Genomic DNA, 23,395 nt, shown 5'->3' with positions numbered 1-23,395 from the left:
TTCATGCCTTGACCTGCACTGCATGATCGTAGCATGATCTGGTACTCCGACAGCGGCCTCGTATTCGTCTTGTTTGCGCGCTGACCACCGGCTTCGGCGACAGACACTGGGAATGGTGGCCATCCTGATTTCCTTATGACAACCTGTAATGCAGACGTGGTCACCGGAAAAGTTGACCCTCGTCTATGAAAGATCTGCGAGGGTGTTTCAGTAGAGCTTTCTCTTCATAGCGGCTACTGAACGCTACTGACCAGGCATCCAGGAGACCCATACTTTATAGAAGGGTTACATCTATCATCAAGGTCGACACGGAATGCAGTAAACTGTTCATCTTTGGCCAAGTGAGTTTTAATGTTATATTCTCTGGATAAAATTTCGCCTTGGGGACCTTTTCTCCTACCGGCCGCTTCCTCACTGGCCTTTTCTTCCGGGGACCTTTTTTTACCCACGATCGATAACTGCGTGTGTTGCGCTAAGTAGTTACTTGCATTAATAAATAAATGCGTCATAAGCACACAAGCAGCAAAGTGAAACGTACGGCAAGCTGAAGCGCTTCCCAGCGATCGCTTCAACTTACCGCGCGCCGTTTCGAAGGCCAGGCTGGACGGTTTCGTTCGTGATGGGAAGCCGCGGGTGGACAGTGTGCGGTGCCTGCGACCACAGGCAGCGCACTTGCTTTTCTCGGTTCGGGCCTGCCATAAAACGGGCAGCACCTTTCTCGCCTTGGATCGCAGAGACCGGCTAAGGACGGAATGCGCATTTCATAAAACGCAACTTATTGCGTGAAACAACGGAAAGCGGTTTCCGCCAGTGTAATCCAAGATAATTACCGCTGGCTGTGCCAGCGAATTCTGCCTCATTTCCCCACTTTTTTCTTTCTTATGCCTCCTGAACTTACCAGAGCACCCTATTTACAGCGATCCCCGCGCCAGTGCAGGCGCGAGGGACCGCTTGTTATATCCGAAAGGTGCGAAGACAGCAAAGGTACACCACACGTGACACACAGCACACATCTCCGTGAAGCCAAGCACACGTCTCGCGAGGCACACAACACACGCACCGGGCGTCACCGCTCTTGACACGCAGGGCTTCACCTCGGAGAGGCCGTTGCACGCAAAACACACTCTGCAAACGCACACAAACCGCTGGCGCGCACTGACACGAGCGTGTTATCCGCAGAAAGCAGTGCTGTCGTCTTCCAGTCTTGACGTAATAATCCACAGTGTGCGCGCGGAGGGCGGCTCCTGGCTGACCCAGCGCTCGCTGGTTCGCCGCGTCCAGGGATCGAGGCAGAGCTGCCCCTCCGAGCTGCGAAGAAAACAAAAGGAGCGAAAAATAAAAGGATATGGAAAGGCCCTTGAGAAGGCCGCCTGCGCACTCAAGGCCCAATGGCAAGGCAGAAAAAAAAAAAAAAAATTGTTTCTTCCTTTCAACGGTTTATATATATATATATATATATATATATATATATATATATATATATATATATATATATATATATATATATATATATATATATATATATATATATATTGTAGCATCGATGTTAAAGGGCAGACTCCACTCTCAAGTTGAGATAAATCACATGCAAGCGAAAGACGAGAAGACACAATATGATGACAGACGCGGTGGCGCGATTCCTGGCGCGCTGGTAAACGCTGGCCGTTACCAGTGCAGTATCGTTAACGGCCTACGCCATTGACCGCAAGGAAAAGCCATAGCTGACCAGATGTTTGTCAGCCTCAACAGTGCACTTGCCAGATGTGACACAGCTCTGTTTTTATTGCAAACCTTCCATTCTAGGAAGGCCGCAAAACCCCAGCAGTCTCATACTTAAAGGAGTATAGACACCAAGCTTTGGTGGCTTTTTTCTTCTCGTTAATGATGCGTAAGACATTCCTATATATGGATCACCTGCGGTTTTTGTCTACGGCCGCTAAATAATTTTTAATTGAAATTTCTTTTGCTCGCCAGTTTCGGTTTCAGCAGCCGAGACATGACTGTGACGTCAGAATCAAGTCTAGTTCATGCGCGGCATGAAAAAACAGCGTTATAATTGCTGACTCCGTTTTTTTGTCCTGTCCATGAGGCAGGCTGGTTTTAGGGTTAGGATGAATTAAAATGACACAGGAACGATTATATCACTGTTGTATTCATCCCTCACGTGACCTAGACATGACTGACTTCACAGCTGTCGCTTGGCCATTGAAACCGAAACTGGGGAGAAAAGAAACTTGATTACAAATTATTCAGCGGCCGTAGGCCTAGGCCACTGTTTTTGTCGGAGGTGTATCATGAGTTCATGTTTCTTTCTGGGACAAGAAAGCGCCTGTGAGTTGTAGGGAAAAGCTATACCTCACGCACCAGCTCATTTTAGCGCCGGCAGTAGCCATGGAAATGCGGAAACGACCCTGAAGTTTTTTAGGAGTTGTATATTGGGTGTCTTTGAACTGCTGCCACTTTATTTTCGCAGGGCGTTAAGAAGTACTTTCACGTGGCTATTAACATCCACGCATTCATACGAATTGATTGTGCAGAGAGGGAAAGTTAGTGAACCTGCTTACTTTAATTAGATACTGTTCCCAATGATGCGGAATCGAATCCCAGCCTCGATCGACGGCCGCTTTTCTGAGGAGGCGAAAAGCCAGGTGCCCGTGTGCGGTGCGATGCCAGTGCACGTTAAAGGAGCCCAGGTGGTCGAAATTTCCGGAGTCCTCCACTACGGCGTCTCTCATAGCCTGAGTCGCTCTGGGGCGTTAAACCCCAAGAACCAAACCAAATTTCAATTAGACAAGCACTGCTGCAATACCTGCAATAACTGCTGCTTTTATGAAACTAATGCACGGTCAATGAAATTGCAATGCATGATATATATATATATATATATATAATAGCCTTTTGAAGCCAGGGCGTTTACAGAAGGTAAAATTACATCCTATCAATTGTCGGGGATGACACGTGCGCGCGTCCATATTGAGCAGGAAATATTGTGCACAATGCTAAATGGTGAACATTCATAGTGCGTCTTAGCCAGCACGGTATGAACATGCGTTCGCCCTTTGCGCAAGAATATTTAAAAAAAAAAAGTTTGAGGGGAGAATCAGTTTGTAATCATTCAGTTTTATAGTAAACCATGTTTTCCACAAAAAGCATTACAGAGCAAATTAAAAAAAGAAAAAGAGCGACGCGGTTGACTGGTTTGTCGGCATGCCAATGCAGCGTCAGAAGGACGCAATAAAAGAACTACATGGTTAAATTAAACATTTTGCAGCACCTACACATACTATGAGCATTCACATGAAGTTTCTGTGCTGTCTATAAGCTTGTTGTCCCTAGCGATAGCGGGCGCGCAGCACCGTGCAGCCGGGTGCCAGTGCGCCGGAAGCCGTCAAACCAGAAGGCCGGCGATTGCGGAAGGGTCACATGACCAAATGTGACAGCGCCCATGCGCTCGCGCTGTGAAGGGTCTATAATAGCAGGTGAATACAGTGATTGTGTTGTCAGAAATCAGTCGGAAATCTTACTATGAATTACAAATCTCGCGATTTCTGCTGCAGATGCGCGAAATGAATAGGACTCCCCTTGCATTGTTAACTTTGACAGATTCTATATGTTGACTCTCGCTAACGAGGTAAATGTCCTATAGGCATCAGTTACGCGTTGCACCTCGCAGACAGAGCGATAAAAGCTCCAAGGTATGAACTTTGCCATTCACGGTGTCAGAACGCAGTGTGTGCGAAATAACAGTACTATATAATGCCACATTCAATGGGGGCACAGTGAAAAGCCAGTGTTCGGACCAACAAGGCGACCAAGAGAGGATTCACAAGGTACACCGGGCACCGACGTTTCTAAACCTTTCGTTCAGAAACGGCGGTCAGCGAACATGTACAATTGTAGGTTAACTCGTATACGTCCTTTGAAAACATGATATATTTAATGCAATGACAGAACAGCGAATGAGCGCTAGTTTGCTGAGTAACAAAGGTCGCAATGCAAATGAAAGAAGTGTGCGGGTGGAAGTTTCTTCGCATCCGTTCTTTCTTTGAGGGCTCTGGGCTTTTTCCGCGAAAAGGCGTCGGAAAAGGAAGCGCGCACTTGGAGCTCTTTTACGAATACACGTGCCGTCCGAAAAGTAATGAACACGCGGACGCCAAATTAATGTACAAAGGGAGCAACGGGCGAGGGCGGGAGTTTGTTTTAGCCTTTGCCTCCGTCGTCATGCAACCTGGAAGCGATCAGCACCACTATCTCGGTCGGATAGCACGGAAAGGTGACCCCTCGGGTGGCGGAGGCGGGGAGGACGATAGCGCGCGGGTGACGAGGAGGGTGCACCTGTCACATGGGCGATCCCCCGACACGTGCGCTTTCTACCTCGCTCAGCGGGAGAGGAGGGCGCAACACACGTGTACGAGTGCGGCGCGTGTATCGCTCCGCCGGAGCCGTTGCAAGTGCATTACGCCGCTTCTACGCGAGAGATGGCGCGACGTGCCTGTGGTCGGGTCGATTTCTGTTCGCAGCTGCTGGCGTAGCGACTCTGTTTCAGAGCCTCCATCAGCTCCATTCTTTCTCTCTCTCTCTCTTTTTTTTTTTTTTTTTTTCCCCATTTTCCGGAGCGCTGCTCGATGGCCTTGACCGTGCCGCGTTATGTAGTGTCTCTTCCATGCTTCCTTGCTGGAAGGCTGCAGCCCGAATGGAAGAGCTGGTTGTGGCGATTTGACGCCTGCTAGAAATACAATTATAACGCTAGCAGCTTTATAACTAGTAACTATTTCTTGTCTTTTTTTTCCTTTTTTTTTTTCCCACAATTAGCTGCTTCTCAAAGTCATACTCTCGTGACGTTTGTACCCAACGCCCATCATCCAGATACAATCCGGAACTAAAGCGGTCCTCTGAGCTATATGCCTCAAAAAAGTGCTTTAAAAGCTGCCTGCTAATACTGGCATGCAATTTGTGTGCGCGTACTCATCTGCCCCACGCTATCGACACTGCCGGCTAAGTTACTGTTACTCCGGCACCACGATGTTCTGCTGCAGGAGCTAGATATGGGAGCTACAAACCGAAAAAAGAAATAATAATCTCGTCTATGTAGGAGACCGCTGAACGCTTCGGCAGCTAATGACCGTGTCGTGCTGGTGGCCGGTCCAAAATTGCTGCATTCGGTTTTCCACGAAGGGCAACCCGCGAGCCTCTTCAATACATGCTACGCCATCTATATGTATATTAGCTATGTGTTGCATTTGGGATTTGTGTTGCGGCGGCATTTAGGACCCCGGTCAAGAGCACTTCATTGAGCACAGAAGTGGTGGACATGTTTGAGCGCCATGAACCCAAGGCGCGATCTTTTTAAATCCTTTGAGCAAGACATTTCTGGCTAAGGCGACATGATTTGCCAAGCGAAGCAAGAGTTATTCCCTCCGCTTGCACAAGGGAGCCGAAAAAGCACGCTGGTTCTTCCGCATAGGCCAGTGTCATCAGTGCAGTACGCCCCTGCGGCAGTGTAAAGCACACTGACAAAGCCCGTACACAGATACGCATTGCATCAGAGGTCTTCGCCGCGGGAACCTCGGCGTTGACGCACTTTGTTTCGCTGGCTGCGCGCTCAGCGACACACGTTTTGAGCAGTATATCTGTCGAACCTATTTGTCACAGCCGGCTACCAAGCGTGTCACTGTCGGCGAGCCGTGGAAGAAGACACCGTGGACAATGGCTCGCCAGAATACATGGGCCGATAGACGCTTTGTTCTCGATTCGTGGGCGACTGTCAGTAGCTTTCGCCCGCACAGTAGCCGGGGAAAATGAACTGCCGAGCACAGCGGCAATTTAGCGCGCATGACATTACGACAATGAGGAAAACCAGAAGCCGGGCAGCGTTGTATCGAAACCCTCCTGTTATCGTAGTTATTATCCCACGGGTGAGCTTGTTCACTCAAACTCGTCAGTTGATACCCAAAATGGTCCCTGAGAACTCTAATGTGGTTCGGCACGTTTATGCCAAGTCACTGCCAATAAGTGCGGCAAACTTAATATAAAATCAGGTTCCTTACGCAAGGCACCACGTGAGCAGTCCTGCAGCACCAAACAGGGCCGGGATCTCTGCGTGCACTAGCGGTGCGCTAAAACTGGACCTAACGATCTGGCGCGCTCCGCGGCTGACCTTGGCGACTCAAGGGCGCGCGCCACTGCAGCACAGCCAGCTGTTGCTAGCCGAGAGTGCCCAACGGCGCCGAAAAGCGTCGCTGTCCGCGTGCCAGGGGCCCAACGTGGCGCCAGTCTATTTTTCGCGTTTCGGGGCATTCAGAGGCGCAGGTAGAACACTCTCCGGTGTCGCAAACCGGGCGGCAACGCAGCATTCTTAGCCACCGGAAGACAGCGAAGGAGCGACGCAAATTTAACGTTTGCGTCACGCGGGGACAGGTACCAAGCCGTTCTTCCAGCCAAAATAGTGGAACTAACTCGGCCTCACACGCGGTTCAGTCGAATGAAACTTGGCTGCCGGGGCCGCGGCTGATATGGTGAGTTTCACTTTTCAAAGGGTCAACCGTTTGGAACTCCTTTCGAAAACCCGCGCACAAAGATCCCTAGTGCAACGTCCGGCCAGCCCTCGCCGCAGAAGCTACGCGTGTGCCCAGATAAAGTTTACCGGCAGATAGCAGGCTGGGCTCGTCGAGGCGCGGTCAAGGCCGGCGCCGAATCAGCAGCAATTGTGCCGGAGGTGCGTAAGGGCTTCAAGGCCAAAAGCGTGTAGCTTGGGCACGCTCATGCGCTCGGCTCTAGCGAGCAATGCAAACAGCGTCAAGGATGCCACCGTGCATCTAACGGCACACAAATACAACGCTTTCTCGATACGCAGCCACACATGTAACCGCCCGTGTATAGGAAGACGCCCTTGCGAAAGTGTGTAGGGACAAAACGCCTTGAGCACATCCGCACTGAGTCTTGGGGAAAAATGCAGGAAGGGAAGGAAGCGAGTCCAGGGGTTATGTTTACAGCTCCCTAGTACGAACCAACGCGGATTTTCCACGGGACAGCAAATGTACATTTATCCAATATGGCAGCAGTGAGCCGACATTTAAGGCGATAAAAGTCACTAGCTACATATGATAATCGAAAACGTACGAGGTATCTTCTCTAGGCGATTATTTCCTTAGCTAAACTGCATCTACTAAGAATGTCACAAGGGAAGCAACCAAGACAGCTGCTTCGTTGCCTACGGTGCGCCCTGTAAGCAGAGCAATTGCTAAATCCACATTGCAAGAGCTCTAACGCAAGTTACATCAACAGAAAAAAATATCTTGAGGCAGAGCATGCTGGTAGCAAACGCCATTGCGTGGTCAGCGAAAAACCATCACTCTGGCAGGTGGTGACATGGCTCCGTACTGTCTGGTCGTCCAGTTGTGTGACGTTACAAGACACCATGATATGACCACGCAGAGACGTTATTAACGGTTTGGTTAAAGCGGGGCATTACACGTATGTCGGGTGGTCTTTGATATAATCTGGTAGCTTACGAGTGTATGCTAACGAATATGTGTGGAATAATAGAGGCACAAAATAAAAGTAACGATATACGAGTAGCAAAATGCATATAGTGAACGGGCAGACAGGACCAATTAAAGCTGCAGCCTCGTGCTCTTAAATGCTTAATTCTCCCGATTTTTGTGGGTTCAGTGACCAAGCCCAGCGTGACGTGCGTACGTCGCTATACTGCAACAATTCTTCGATTTGCAGATAGATGCGAAACGTCGCTTTGTCAAATCCCGATATTAGAGCAACATATATGGAACAAAAAGCAGTGTGCGGTCTAAAAAGCCGTCGACGATACCATAATTGCGGCATAAATTAGAAACTGTTTCATCCGTTGTTAGGAATTTTAAGCTGAGTACATGAACTGTGCACCGAACGCGAGGGGAAAAAAAGTTTGGTGTTAAAGCCGGAACATTATAGTAGCTTAAAAACGAAAAGTAATTATCTGGCGAGGTTGGGTTAATCCTTCTCTGAATTCTCATCGATTCTGCGACTTGAGGGGGGACGCGTACTCCTAGTAGCGTAAAAGGTCGATGCAGCTGCTATGATAGCCAGTTAGCTCAGTTATGCAAGCGGACATCTAGAGCCTCCTGATAAGTGAACCACAGTGTGCCCAGCCAGTTAACGTGGTGTTGCGACACCACAACCTAGGCACCGCGCCATCCGTAACAGTTCTGCACGCGCGAAGGTCTTCACCGGGGTCATTCACATGCATTTGGCCTTGAGGCACGATAGCTCATCTTTTGGTTTATTATTTTTGCGACGCTGCGTTCCTAGTGCTGGGAAAGTGCGGGCTGTCACTGCGGACACCGGGCGCGCTATGCATCAAGCAGTGCCACGGGCACGTGCGGCGTTTGCTAAGAAAAATCAAAAGCGATGATAAATGGAGGAATGAGAAATTTGCAGCGCCACGCGCCCAACATTTGAGTGGGCGCCCGGTAACAATGGGCCGGCGAAGCGTCATTCGAGCGGCACGCAGCACGTGCGGCCTTGGTATGTCCTTTGGCGCTGCGGATTCTCTCAACGCGCGGAGAGCGCGGCACAGCTGCAGCAGCAGCAGCCGCGGCTTCCGGGTAGGCGTGCGCCGCAGCCACGTGCCTTCGGCGGGGCGTCGGGAGCGCACGATCGCAAGGCGGGACCCCGCTGCCGCCGCCTCCGGCGTGTGCACGCTACGACGGCGGCGCGCGCAAACTTGAACGCGCGCTGCGTTGCGCAATGGCGGTTTCACGCAATCGCGCGCCTCTCAGCATGGCGGCCAAGACAGACGCACACGCTCGCAGTCGGAAAGGCGCCGGGGAACACGTTACGCGTCTCAGCTGAGCCGGGGGAACGACCCAAAGGTAACGTTTGGGGTTCTGTTCGTATCGCTGGATAGGGTTGCGGTTGGACCCGCTGGGAAAGCGAAATGGTTCTGCGACGAATCATTCCGTTCCCCAACGGGTCACTTGGGAGAATTTTCGGAGATTGGCCCAGAAGAAAGCCCCATGGCGTTGCTACTTAAAATAATCGCGTGATCAAGCCGCACTTGTAATGTGGGGACGCACTGATATTGATAAATGTTTCGAGAACCAGCATTGCTAAACGGGATAGCAGGACAGCGTCGACCCTTCTCGCATGATCTGACCTAAGCCAACGGCCATTCCCTGCCAAAATGAGTGGCTGCGAGCAAAGCATGCCTCAACTTCCGCAACCCGGAAGATGTCAGCGAGCTTCTGTCTCACAGGACGCGCTGCTCTTCAAACCGTGACACCGAGCCGCACGGACATCCGAGCTGACACGCAGAAGCATGCATTGCACGTGGAAGATTGCTTGCAGTTGTTTATGTTCGGTATTTGTTGGTCTTAGCCTGGCACAGCTTAGCTTGTGCGTACGATGACACCTGAGTGGCGTGGTTCGCAACGCATAATTTTTGCATGAAAATGGCGCGACAGGTGTTGCACATGTCAAGTGTTAGTTTTTGATATTGCCACCACATGGTCAACGCAAACTGTAGCGAGGAAAATCAAACTGGCGTGCACAAAAACAGCAATTTTGTTGTGGCCCGGGGGCGTTGCGAGTCCGTCTGCACCGGCGACCTCGAATTCCGTGCTCAGGAGGTATTTGCAACGATCCTTGCATATCTGTTTTCGTAGTCACTGCAGAGAAAGTGTATGCATGCGACGCTTAATTTTTCTACGAACTGTGCACTACGCACTCGACGCGATAAACCGAGAACTGCAAGCTTTTTTTTTTTTTTTTTTTTTCTGACATCGCGACAGTCCACTTACATGCATTTCGCTCCAAATGTGGGTTTTAGCGCAAAGTAGCGTTGCGATCGTGTACTTTCCTCCCTTAATGAAAGGAAGGTAGTAGTAAGAAAGAACAATTACTGTCTGTCTTAATTTAGACGCCTAAGATGTCGACGGCCACCCGGACCACGGCTCGAAGCAGCTCCTCGTAGGGTTCCACCACCTATGTAGTCCAAGTAGTAGGAGGAAGTTCGGACAGTGGTGGGAGGCAAACGCGAGAAGGCAAGAGAAGTGACATTTCAGTGTCGTCGTAAGAGGAAGGACGATTAGAGCAGTGGGGCTGTTGTACAAATTTCCACAGGTATAGCCTAGATGAGGTTAAAGGTATAACTTGAATTCTATAGTATACGCAAGGAAGAGACCTGTGAGAAAAGTATGAGGGAAATCACGTGGTTGTTGAGCCCATCTTTCCCGAGGCTGTTAGCAATGATGCGTAGTTACAGTTGCGAGGGTAGGAACGACTATAGCGCCTGCCGGCGGCAGATAACAGGATTGTAAGCAAGGGCTTGTAAAAGAATGAGGCCAGTTCGTCTTAGCGCATTACCTCCTCCAACGCCTGACGGAAAGAGACGGCCATCTTGTCCGGCCGCACTTACGATGGGACAAGTGCCCTTTGTAATTGCTATGGCGGAGTAGTTGCCTAAAAGGTATTCTTTCGGCCTAAAATGAAAGTGACGTCAGGATTACTCTTGCCATTTTCCCTTTCTCCATGTTTCCTCGCCATGGAGGGAGGAAAAGTGATACAGGGTTGCCAGCTTTTAATCAAGCAAGTCGAGACAGGGAAGTTGAGATTTAAAATATACGCAAACAATATTACACGATTAAAATAAACTCAGGATCATTAAGATTAATAAATTAGTGTTTATTTGTGCGATTTGAAGAAATATTTCAGTTCCTGCTGGGCACACTGCAGTCACAGCGTGAGTGTCACCATGGCGTATTCATCACAGATTCTTGCGGCCTTTCAACTCGCCCTGGCTACTTCCGGCTTGCTGCAAGCTGCTTCATCGCGACGAAAGCAGCCCCATGCTTGAGTCGCGCCCCGCGTTCACGAGGTTAGGTCCAAGTGAGCTCCAGCAGACTTAAATCTGAAGCTTTGCCTGCCTCGCCCATGGCAAGTCGGGACAGAGGCACTAACTATATATATATATATATATATATATATATATATATATATATATATATATATATATATATATATATGAAAAATATGACAAAAGTCACGTGTTCCTCCCGCGGCCATTCCCTGAGCGACGGCTTTGTAGTTGCTAAGGGGGGAAGAAGTAGCGCCCCATGGCGGCAGTTGCTCGTGTGTCTTACCTCGCCGAAACGCGCGCGCACCGACGACATGCAACAAGAGGGTATGTAAGTAAATAGGGAAATTTGCCCGGACAACATCCCCGCCACTTAAAAGATGTCAGTGTCCCCTGTGCCCTTTTATGTAATCGAGCACGCGTAGCCCATTTCGACGGAGTAAGTACTCCGTATAACAGGGGCGTCGTAGTACCAGTTAAAATGATAGCACTTTTTGTCTAAGTTTGTCGAAGCAAGATTTCTTAAATATATTTGCACCGAAAAACAAAAACAAAAAAAAATGTTAAAGGGGATGTCCACGGTCAGCCGCAGCTGTTGAGATTGTCGTGCTTTTTACGGAGGTCACGCGTGTGTGAAGGGTTAATGGAATCAAAGGGTCACGCGACTAATGCGAGCTGGTATCTGGCTTTGCTATGTGATGTCATTTGGCGACCACGATATCGTCTTGAGGGTAGAATACTTAGGTAAGCATGCAAAAGAAAACCAAGATTTACCGCAAGGTGTCGCCTCTGTGCAATGTTTGAGACCAGACAGAAAATGGCACACGGAGCCATGTTAGAACGGTTATGGCCACCAACTCCACGTCTTGAATATTCTCCTCCAGTCCAGAGTTTACCTCTCGTATACACCTTGAAGGAGGCACCGTGCTTCGGGTGGCTGAGCTAGGAATTTGGGAGATTAGGACGCTGTTGGGGAGCCGCTATGGCCAAAAATCCCGGGAAACTTAACGGGCATCTCCGGCGATTTTTCGACATTCGCATATTCTGGCAAAAATTGTATTGTAGGTTTTACTCTCCGCCCTGACACATTCTACGAAATTTGGGCGCCGTGCGGTAATTTACTTGTGTGCCACTCAATTTTAATATGTGCAATTTTCGTGGCCTCAGTTCAGCCGATATCTGCGGGCAACACTGCATTTGTGACGTCACAAACATTATACCTACATCAATGCCAGCTCCTCGCATGATCAAGAAATTTTGAGGGCTGTATTAAGCTATCTCAGGCATTTTATGTACTGCGTTATGATTTCCAGCCTTTATCTCTACCATCCAAAGCACGTGGGCATGTTTTCCAATACTCTACATGACGTCACCGTTTGGTCAACTGGAATGTCGTTTCTGGCCATGAAAGGACACCAGCCCACCTCTCGTGGACTTCCCCGGCATTCATGCAAACAATGTCAGCCGCCTCGTTCCCAGGGTTCCCAGTGTGTGCCAGTCATTGTAAACTGGAGCGGAAAATTTATCCACCCCAGGACAAGCAGTTGGTCAAGGCACAGGAATGTGTCTGGAGAAGACTGCATACAGGGCTTTCCTCGATCCACACGTATTGAGTAAAATATACCCCGGAGGTGATTGAGCTGGAGTGCAGATAGTGCCAGGAGCTGGCACCAGCCATGACCATATCTAATGTGAATGTAGCATAGCGCCGCCGGCGGCGGATATTATGCGTGATCCCTCTCTCGAGCAGTGGGAGGCCGTGTTGACCAGCTCCGACCCGGTCGTCCAGATCAGGGCCGTGGAGTGGGCCACTCAGGTCACCGTCAGCCATGGGGTGTTGGCCACCTAACACGGAATAGTCCGCACGTGCTTTTTTAAAGGAATAAAGTTTTTCCATCAATCCATCCGACCATAAAATCAGATTCGGTTTCGATTTGCTGGTCTGTCTTAAAAACAGAAAAAAAAAAAAAAAAAAACAGTTATACTTGGAATTTCGGGAAACTGTTTGTTGTGTCGGAAACAGGGCACACCGAGGATTGCAATGCAATGAATAACTCAAAATGATGAAAAACCACTGAAGTTGCCCTTTATCCTGCTTACGTGCACCAATGCGATAGCACGTCTCTCCTGGGCATGCAATGTCGCCACCGCTGTTACTATGGCAAAGCCTGGCATGTTCCGACGTGCCTGGGCATGCAGTGGTGCCATCTACATTGAGCTGGTATGACATCAGACACGTACTGTAACCATGACTATGACTAACCATAGTCGTAGTTAGTCATGTTATACAGTCATAGTGATGGTTAGTCAGTCACAGAATCATATGACCGACTAACTATGACTAATCAATCTTAATCATATCATAGTTAATTAAAATTGATTGATTTCATAATTATCGATCCCTCGGTGAATTACAAGAGCGAAGGACGTTTTCTGGTCACACGAAGCATGTGCCAATAACTGCATGCTGTCACTAAAAACGACCCTCCCCTTTAGTTTCGAGGCTGTGGCTGCGCTAACGTTATGCTGCACGCACTTGTGACGAAAGGGCGCCTTGTACATTCAGGCACTGGCACGTACACGTTCGCGCCTCAACACATTTCAGTTAGACGAAACGCTTTTATTTACAACAGGTTCTTTTAGTGTATAACGTTGACCGGGCGGGCTGTGGAAAACAGTTTGTGGGCGAATCCCGCCGCGGTGGCGCAGTGGTTGGGGAGCTCGACTTCTGTGCTCAAGGGTGCTGGATCGAATCCCGGCCGCGGCGGCCGCTTTTCAATGGAGGCGAAAAGCAAGACTCCCGTGTGTTGAGCCATGTCAGTGCACGTTAAAGAACTTCAGGTGGTGGAAATTTCCGGAGCCCTCCACTACGGCGTCCCTCAGCCTGAGTTGCTTTGGCACGTTAAACCCCATAAACCAAACCAAGTTTGTAGGTGAATACATTATTTTCGGCCTTAGTGCCACGAAGATAACAGGAACGAAGCCGGTAGTCTTACTCGTCGGGAGTTTGGGACTCGAATGATCTAAGTGGAAATGCATCCTATTTAGACCTTAGTGCCATCCCAAAGTCTCTAAGCTTCGCACTGAAGATTAAACCTCCACATTCATCTCCGGAAAGCACTTACACCTAGCACATGATAGCTCGTTGCTCGCCTGAAGAAAGATCCAGACCCACGGACCAGACTTGAGCTACACGACCACGGATGGCACGTACCCCACGGCCGGTAACTAAAGAATACAATTTGTGTTTTCGCGAGTCAACCAGATGATTAAGCGACCAAAAAGTGGTAACGACCATTGCTATTCCGCAATAGTAATATCAGAAAAGCATTGATTCCAGTGTCCGTACAAGTGCGCTACTAGTTCGCGCAGTCTAGAAGCGCTCTCTAGAAATTGGATAGAAAAGCGTCAGCTCTTTATGATACAGAACAACCTAAGCGCATCCCATTTCACTCTCCTAAGCCTATACCGTAAACTGTCTAAACGACTCGCGCTAGCTAGTTCTGCCTAGCGACAAATCACCAGACTGTTGTTAGGACCTTTATCACCCATTTATTTTGGAGCCGATTAAATGTTCTTGACAACATATAAATACGCAGTGGGAATACCGCCACACTACACTTTATTATAACAGAAAGCTACAAGGATGTTGATGTGGTAGGTGAAGTTAATGCGGTGGAGCAGCCACGTGCAAACAAGCGGTGCTTCTTCCTGTGTGCCTAACTCTGTTCCATCGCCGGCCCCCATCTTCATGTGCAGGATAGCCATTGAGCAAGCGCGCAGTTGCTTACGGTTATCGTGGGCGTGTATATGTGCTACCTACTTAGTCTTGTCTTCCTGGTGAGCTGCTACCGAAGAAATGCCTTTAGAGCTTCTCAGGCGCGGCAGGTGTACCTCTAGAAGGACGTAAGGTGTCGATACTCAGTAGCATTTACGGAATGTTGCCAGCTGCTGCCACCACGTGGCAGCAGTTTACTACAGGCTTTCATTCCCGCACCCGACCATTGTTCTCCAGCGACAACGTTTAGAACCCTTCTCAGTTCTGCGTCGACGGCGTAACACCGCGCCATACTGACTGGTCAGCATGCAGCGGCGTCACTGCGACGTGCTTTAACAACGCACCACGCTGAGTGGTCCGAACACGGTCACGAGCGACAGCGTAATGACGTCACGCGCATTCTGCCAGAGAAGAGAAATAGTAACGAATAACTTATACTAAGCACCGCAAATACTTATAGCTGAATCCCGCGTTACGTAGTGGTAACCGCCCAGCGAGTTTAGAGGAGACTTTGAAAAGACAGTCATCAACTACTAAACTGCTCCAACCAATTTGTCCTGGAAAGCAGTATATCATCTCTTCTACGATGCCACTAAAACCAGGAATCTTCTCTCCACGTCTTTAGTACTGTTGTGGTTTCAGTCTCAACTGTGCCAGTTGAAAGCTGTGATAAAAATTAACCGGAGTTAGTTTTCAGTAAATGACAAATGCAGGAAACCTTTCAATAACACGGCTGATGAAAACCGCAATTTACCGTAGCCTCTACCGGCGATGCGACTGCGCTCGTTGAACACCAAGTGAGCCCAGCGCAAGAGTCCTGTAACGGCCATTATTATCGACCAAGACACCTTTGTGTCCGGTGCGATCATCATCCTGACTAGATGGCTGCCTTAAGCCGGTTAAGTAAAATATTAAGTAGGCCTGGAACAGCCCCTGGGCAACGTGCTAAGAATATGCGCCTAATAGTATTGCATTCTATTACCGTCTTACATGAGACGACACTTAAAATGTGGCATCCATTGGCAAAGCTTAGTGCACTCTGAGAGCGACATATACTGTGCCAAACGCATAACCGCATTTGAAACGTCCTAATGAACAGACTGTCCAAAACTACCCATTACATACTGACTCGTAATCCTTCACATACAGCTGCCTACTGCTCGCGCAGAAGCATCCAGACGAGCTGTCCACAAACGGCTATAAAAAAAAAAGGCTATAAACCGAGACCCCTCCGTAGCCTCCGCAGTGCGCCCCATGCATGAGTAGCCTGAACGATTAGCTGCGTCCCTCTCCCATCAATGTGAGACAGTGCCCTTCTACGGTGCCCCGCGCACTGCATGTCGAAAAATACGCACAGAGACACAGCCGAAGCGTATCAAGAGCGCCGCCCCACCCACCCGCAAATAAGCACTCCAGTGCCTGAACACCGGCAAGGCGGTTTTAGTTTCGATGCCTGGGCGTGGCCATTCTAATTCGATAGTGGCGCCCCGTATGAGTCAAACAGAAAACGTTTGCGCTGGCTCTTCTTGACGCTCCCTTGGGACATTGGGCTGTGCACACGTTGTTGGTGCTGCACAACGGCTACTGCACGGCGCTCAAGAAAGCTATTCGGCACTGTGGTGCTTTTTTTGTGTTTTGTTTGAGCGCGCCAGCATACCGCACCATCCCTGTTGCATGGCGAAGTGGTTGAAAGCAGCAGTAGCGGACAGGGCGACTGCGAAAGACTGCGCTTTGTTCCCGAACCCTCATTACTGATATGTGTCACAGTTAACTCTGAGGATACCTGCTTTATCATTTACTATGCATATATTAACATTTGTAATTTATAGCTGTAATTGTAACTGTGGACACAAGCACACCGCGAAGGAAACGTACGGGCAGCTACCGAACGCGGAATACAGATTTACTACGGAGAGATGCTTTCCATTCATCGCCGCACGGATTCACTGTGCAGTGCGGCCCATTTCATGTGGTGCATTACCTCTTGACAGCGCATATTTATATTTAATATCGCGCTGCCTTCATATCGCATTAAAGAATTTGAGGCCCGTTTTCATGATGGCCGAGTATACCGTCCATTGTTACGCTTAGGTTGCTCAAATGGGAAGCTAAGGGAAATGGCATATCGAGAAAACCAATGTTCCACTATATCGTCGGCGAACAAGCCAAACGTAATGCATAGCAGCGGAAGCGCATTTGGACTGAAACGGACGGACCTTCGCTTTGAAGGGCGCCCACATAACGGCACGCTATCTATGCGCGTACCGCTAAAATAGAAGCACAACTCGAGACAAGCAAACAGCAAACCTTAATTATTCGCACTAGGCTCGAACACTCGCACCGGCAAATTTAATGCACATGCAAGACTCGCACATACACATCGAACACGGGTAACCTTTTAAGTCTTTATTTCAGACCTTCACGATTTATTTATACATTTTTTTGTCGTATTTGTCAAGCGCGAGAAGTGAGACTGAAATGGGGAGAGTGGGGTTACTGTCTGGACCGCACGTGCCAAAGCCAAATATTTTCTTCACTTTAGTAAAAGCAACGTGGGAAGGCTTTCGCAGCTGCCCCCTTTCCCATTTCGCAACATTTAATGGTTTGTTTTGGTTTTATTTGTGGGGTTTAACGTCCCAAAGCGACTAAGGCTATGAGAGATGCCGTAGTGGAGGACTCCGGCAATTTCGACCACCTGGAGTTCTTTACCGTGCACTGACATCACACAGCACACGGGCACCTGGCTTTTCGCCTCCATCGAAAAGCGGCCGCAGAGGCCAGTATTCGATCCCACACCCTTGGGAACAGTAGTCGAGCGCCGTAACCACTGCGCCATCCCGGCGGGGTCTCGAAACATTTAATGAAAATTGTCATAAATCCGCTCCAGTAGCGACACCTCTTAGGGTTTCAGATCGCCTTGAGATGATATAGCGAAAGCTAAGCACCTCCGTGTGCCCCACACTCTTTGCACGAGTTCAAACGCGTATTATTGGCAGAATTGCTTCACTGTGATGAGCTCGCCCTAGCGGAGCTGTGAAAGCAAGGTAACCTCAAGCATGCGTAATCAGTGAGAGAAGTCATCTTGCTGTAAGTTAAGAAATCAACAGATATAAACATCACCTGCTATATTTTTTCCTGAAATACATTTTGTTATCATGGTTACATACACATACCAATAGTACCAAACAGTATGTATGAGGCTAATCATAAAGCCCTACCTGAGACGTGACCAATTGTGACACGTATATCACTGTACCTTATTGTGTTCAAAGGATCCCTCACGCAATGAAATTAATTCCAATAGCTACGTTCAAGGCACAGGAAGATGAAAAGATGCGAAAGAACTGCGTTTCATTGGTTCATTTCACTCGTCCAGTGACGAAATCGACTGCTACCGATTGGCACCGGTTTACGCGCGCACACAGTGGGAGATTTCATGATATATGCCAGAGCCGCGTTTTTATTTCTCTTGCCTTTTTCATTACTTTGATATTTGCAAATTATATCCCACCGTAAAGGATATCTGAGAGACATTCGTGGGAACTCATATGCCGAGCAAAAATGCACCAAGTGCAAACTGCAAGGCCAACTGATCAACAAGGCAGTTCATAATCGCTGCTTCATATCGAACCTCGAATGCGCTGCTACGTTTCGTCACCATCGGCCCAAAATTAGCCCTTGCGGAACAGATTAAAATGTCGAGTATTACGAGCTCAGTTCTCCCCCCGTTCAGATATCACCATGCTACACGATATACGTGAACAAAGCATAAAAACCATGCACTCGAAGCTGAAAGGGAATCGTTCCAAAACTCGATATGACGCAAACAAAGCCGCGCATCCTTCGTTGTGATGTTTCATGTGCCTGGCGGTTTCGACCGTAAGGAATGGAAGGCGCAGCAGATCTGTGGCGAAGGTAAATTAATCTGGAATATCGCGCGATGTGGTACAACCGAGGCAATGCAGGAATCGCGAAGTCAATTTGAAGAGCTGCGACTGATTGGCGTGCGCTGGGTACCGTTACCAGTCCGCAGTGTCGTTCGTAAACCGGTAGCGACTGTGCGGATTCTTGAGCAGCATCTTGCGTTGCTGCTGAGGCCCGTCAATAATGCATGTAGAACATGATGTACACAAGGGCTTTTGGATCATACAGCTTGGGAAACTCCGCTTCAAAAAGTGACTAGATTTTGTATGCATTTTTGAGTGGGTTGGATGGATGGAATGGATTGCTTATGAATTGTCGCGCCATCTAGAAGCGGTCAATAGAAGCTTTCTGTTATTGCAGTCATTGCCTTTTGGAAATCAATTTTCTCGTTCTTCTTTTTCATCTTGATTAACTTAACGACTGTTATATCTAAGAATTTTTGGTGTTGCATGCCTTCAGCAAAATTTTTTTCCAGATGTTTGCATATTTATTAACAATCTGAAAATTTGCAACTTAGACCCAGTTTCCTTTAATGGCCGCGGGCGTTGCCACTATTCGTACATACCCGAATTTTGACCAATCAAAACCGCCGTTTTTTATATACATGGGCCCTGTGGAAAGTTTTACAACTGGTAGTTTAGAAGAGCTCTGGTGTACATTAGAGCACAGTTGAGAACGACCTGAAGGACTCGACAAGGAAATGCAGAAAGAATAACCACGCCAACTTGAACGAGGCAACAGGAACAACCCTGCCTAGAGGCCACATCAAACCATAGCAGTGACACCACAACTGCCCCGACTTCGACTGCAATGCTGAGAAGAAAAAACCGCTTGAATTGGTTGCCAGGCTTACCTCAACGGAGTTGGCTGAAAGGCGCGCACATGAGAGTGTGGCTGGGACGCCAGAGACGAGGCACACCCTTATAGCCAGCCCGACGTCTAAAGAACTGGGCGGACACGTCGGCGAGCATATAAGTCTGCTTGCGCACTGAGGCTTTCGCGGAATTGGGAAACTGACCTGTATCTGCCCTATCCCAGAAGCGCCTTTCCGGCCGCATTTTGCAACGCGTCCGCCTGGCCTCTCCGGCTGCGCAAGAACTGTCAGCGGTGCGCATTGCAGCACCTCCAGTGCGTACTAAGTGAGGCAACCCTGATAACCCCGTCGGAAACGATGGGGCTTTAGCGCGCTGCCGTATCGCAGATTCGCTGCTGCAACCCTATCACCTCCTCACAGGGCCAAGCCAGTGATCGGATGACGACGACCAGAACTGTCTGGTTCGGTTCGCAGCGTTTCACGTCCTAAAGCGACTCAGGCTATGACAGACGCCGTAGTGGAGGGCTCCGAAAATATCGACCACCTGGGGTTCTTTAACGAGCGCTGACATCGCAAAGCATACGGGCGCCTTGTTTTTTGCCTCCATCGGAAAGCGGCCGCCGCGGCCTGGTTTCGATTTCGCGTCCTTGGGATCAGTAGACCAGAACTTTCTCATTTAAGACATCAAGTTATAGCAGCAAACCCTGAGCTCGACTTATAAGGAGGCGCAGCGGCCTCGCAAACATGTCGAGACAATTTCGGTGTCTCTAATTGTTTACTGTAATCGAGTCGTAGTCAGCTAAAATTAGGCGAACGTCGTTTCATGCAAATTTTCATACAGGTAAAAATCTCTCGAGCCGACCTTTGCGATTGGTAAAGAAAGCGTATAACTTTGGGATGCCAGGTTGCGCGCGACAATTCGCGTTGCAGTAATCGCGGATCATTGGGACGGTAGCGCGTTTTTGAACGAAGACCGGGCCATCACATCATCATGATATCCCGGTGTAATTGGATCGGGGCCACTGCGCGTAAAACCAGAAGGTGCGTGAGAAGCCGAAAACATACACCGCACCCGTGGGTCTTAAGGGAGGCCGTTCGGCTTTCTAATTGATACCAGTCGACCTCATCGTCGGAAATACGCGCTCGGTTGCACCGGGTTACTCATTGCTGCAGTACCTAGTAGAGAGCTCAATCAGAGCGAGTTCCGAACTGCGCTTAAGGAATGCAGATTTCTAGAGTGCGTCGCAATGGTACGGTTAAAGCATTTAACGAATTATAAATGAAGCCGGGCTAGATACTAAGAGAGACGTTTGCTATGAAGCGTGCCCTACTCACCAAAGATGACGGTGACGAATGCTGGCACCGACTACAGTGGCGCCCAGCGAGAGTACCGAACAGCTCAAGGGGGCCCCGTTCACAACTGCTCCTGTTTATTAGCCGAGGTCTGCGCGAATACAATGGTGGCAAGCGAGAACTGGGGAGGCAGGAACGTCACATGGTTCCGCGAAAAGACGTTGCTCTCTTGACACCACAATACGCGCACTTGTCAACGTTGCGGCCGCGGGGAAGAACGCGCAGAGCAAAGGCTGTCAAGCCACCTGCACGCGGGACGGAAGTAGGTCATCCGTAGAGCGCGTACCTGACGGCTTGCCTTAGGCCAACAGTCTGAACTCGCTCTCACAAGCCTGCGTTTAGGAAACTTGCGATAAATGAAGAAAATTGCAAAAATAAGAGTTTTGCACCGGGATGTTCACACACGCACGCACACGCACGCACACACGCACACACACACACACACACACACACACACGCACACACACACACACACACACACACACACACACACACACACACACACACACACACACACACACACACACACACACACACACACACACACACACACACACACACACACACACACACACACACACACACACACACACACACACACACACACACACACACACACACACACACACACACACACACACAAAACCGACAAAAATAAGTGGAAGACACACGAAAGGCTCTTGCGAAACGCGAAAGATGTCGGAGAAAGAGAGACATAGAAACAGAAGAACGGAAAAGCAGAAAGGTTAACTAGGCGATATCCAGGCTACCGTACGCGTGCAGAGGGGATAAACGGAGAATAAGGAAAGAAAGCAAAAGATGACTGAGGAAATCGTGGTTTAAAGCTATGGCGGCCCCGCGCACACGTATTCGTTACTGTTGAAACGGGAAAATGCAAATCAGTAAAGGAGATTATTTTCTGGCTTAAAAATCAATAATTCGAAAAAAAAAAATGTCAATCAACACAAAATGTCAAATACCATCAAATTAGAGCATATCGTCATAACCTGCTGTCGAGTACTTTTTTTTCCTAAAAAAAAATAAATAATTGGGAGCCTGCATGCATATCAAAATAAGACTTAACATGAAACGCATTACATGTGACAAGCAAACATGTGCCATGTACATGGTACATGCATTCCTTTATTAAAATAGAAGTTGTCAGTATTTTGGTTGCTTTCAATTTCATAATTAACAATCTGTACATAAGCTTGCTGCAAATACGCAAAAAAAATAATAAAACGCTTTTTGCGAGCAGTGTTCACTGTGCACTCCCCCCTCTTGTGCATATTCGCTCTGCAGCGAATTTACAGATTTACAACCAACGAGGAGTCTACACGTTAATTGGCTGATAGCATTGTCCAGGCGAAAGCCTTTCTGTTTTACTGAAAGCTAGGCATGTGCTAATAGGTATTACTTTTTTTTTTTTTTTGAAACCGAATAGAATCGAATACGAATAGCTTGCTTCAGTACGAATCGAATGCAAATGAGGTATGAACCGGATCAAATACGATTCGAATAACGAAGGAACCGGATCGCATATTATTGGATTATTTGTATCATTATTCGCTGTCCGTACGAATATTCGCACAAAAGGAGTACTTTTACCAACAGCGATGAGCTAGCGGCAGCGTTTAACTCGCGGATTTAAAGCTGTAGCTATGGAAAGACGCAACACTTTCTCCGCTATGAGTCGCCCAGAATGAAATCAGTATTATTAACTTGTAACTATCATTTCTTGGCCCCCGGAAAATTACCCTTTGCTGCTGGCAATTACGAAAAAAAAAAAAAAAAACGCCTCAGTCGATTCTTTGATATGCCAATCATTCGCTCAGTATTGAAGACCATATATTTAAGCATTGGACATGCTCCACGATGACGGATACTGTTTTCGAAACAGCCGCAGGTGAAGGAAATCACGGTAATTAAGATCTTAATCATTTCGACTATATTTTTAATATACTGAAACATACGTACTATTCGATTCGTTCATCGAATCGAATAGAAGGATATTCGATTCGATATTCGAAAATATCGATTATTCGCACAATCTTAATCAGAGTGTTCTCCAAGCACTGCAACATATTCGAGCTAGCCAGGGTGGAGAAAACGAAAAGGGAGGTAAAAGGACACCAGATGTGAAAGTTCAACATTATTCGTGAGCTGCCAGAGTTTGAGACTACGGGATGTTTTCTCAATATTAGGCCCGCCAGGAGGCGACTGGTTTGCTACATTTTTAACGTAACGTTGACATCACTTGTCAGGGCGCGCTGTAAAATATTTTAACGGACGAGTTCCGGGCTGCAAACTTCGCAAGACGCGTGCTCTGCCATGCTCTCTAGTTAAAGCTAGCTGGTTTAGATAATAAGCACTAGTCAACGTAAAGGAAGTGCACACGCGGTTTATTACCCTTTTCTATATAGCAGTTCAAGCTAGAGCCGATCGATGGAGTCTTCAAAAATTTTCTTTGCTTTTGCGACTCAGAAATAAAACCTGAGGAGAAGAAGGATCGAGTGTTCCCTTGTTTGGCAACTTGCAGCCATATTCGGAAGCCACTTAGCGTGTATGTGCATAATCTTCAGGGCGACACATTTTGCTGAGCAATGTGAAAAGATGTGCAGCAAGCTTGCTCAAAAACTGGGTAGGAAACCAGATCTGAATGAACTAGCTAACGGAA

The 23,395-nt window shown here is 48.3% G+C and overlaps 1 long non-coding RNA gene across 1 annotated transcript in view; it reads right to left on the bottom strand.

The window, feature by feature from the left end:
* Positions 1-321: 321 nt before the first annotated feature.
* The window catches only part of LOC146205212 (uncharacterized), a 43,383-nt gene continuing 20,309 nt past the window's right edge, over positions 322-23,395 (bottom strand). The window contains exon 3 of the long non-coding RNA XR_014704160.1: positions 322-1,308. This is a non-coding gene — a long non-coding RNA (uncharacterized LOC146205212). The remainder of the gene's footprint in view (positions 1,309-23,395) is intronic.

This window comes from Amblyomma maculatum, chromosome 1 (genome assembly GCF_055883805.1).
Source record: "Amblyomma maculatum isolate TAMU_Amacu chromosome 1, ASM5588380v1, whole genome shotgun sequence".
NCBI lineage: Eukaryota > Metazoa > Arthropoda > Arachnida > Ixodida > Ixodidae > Amblyomma > Amblyomma maculatum.
Note: the sequence above shows the minus strand (reverse complement) of the source record. Positions and strands in the feature narration are given on the sequence as shown.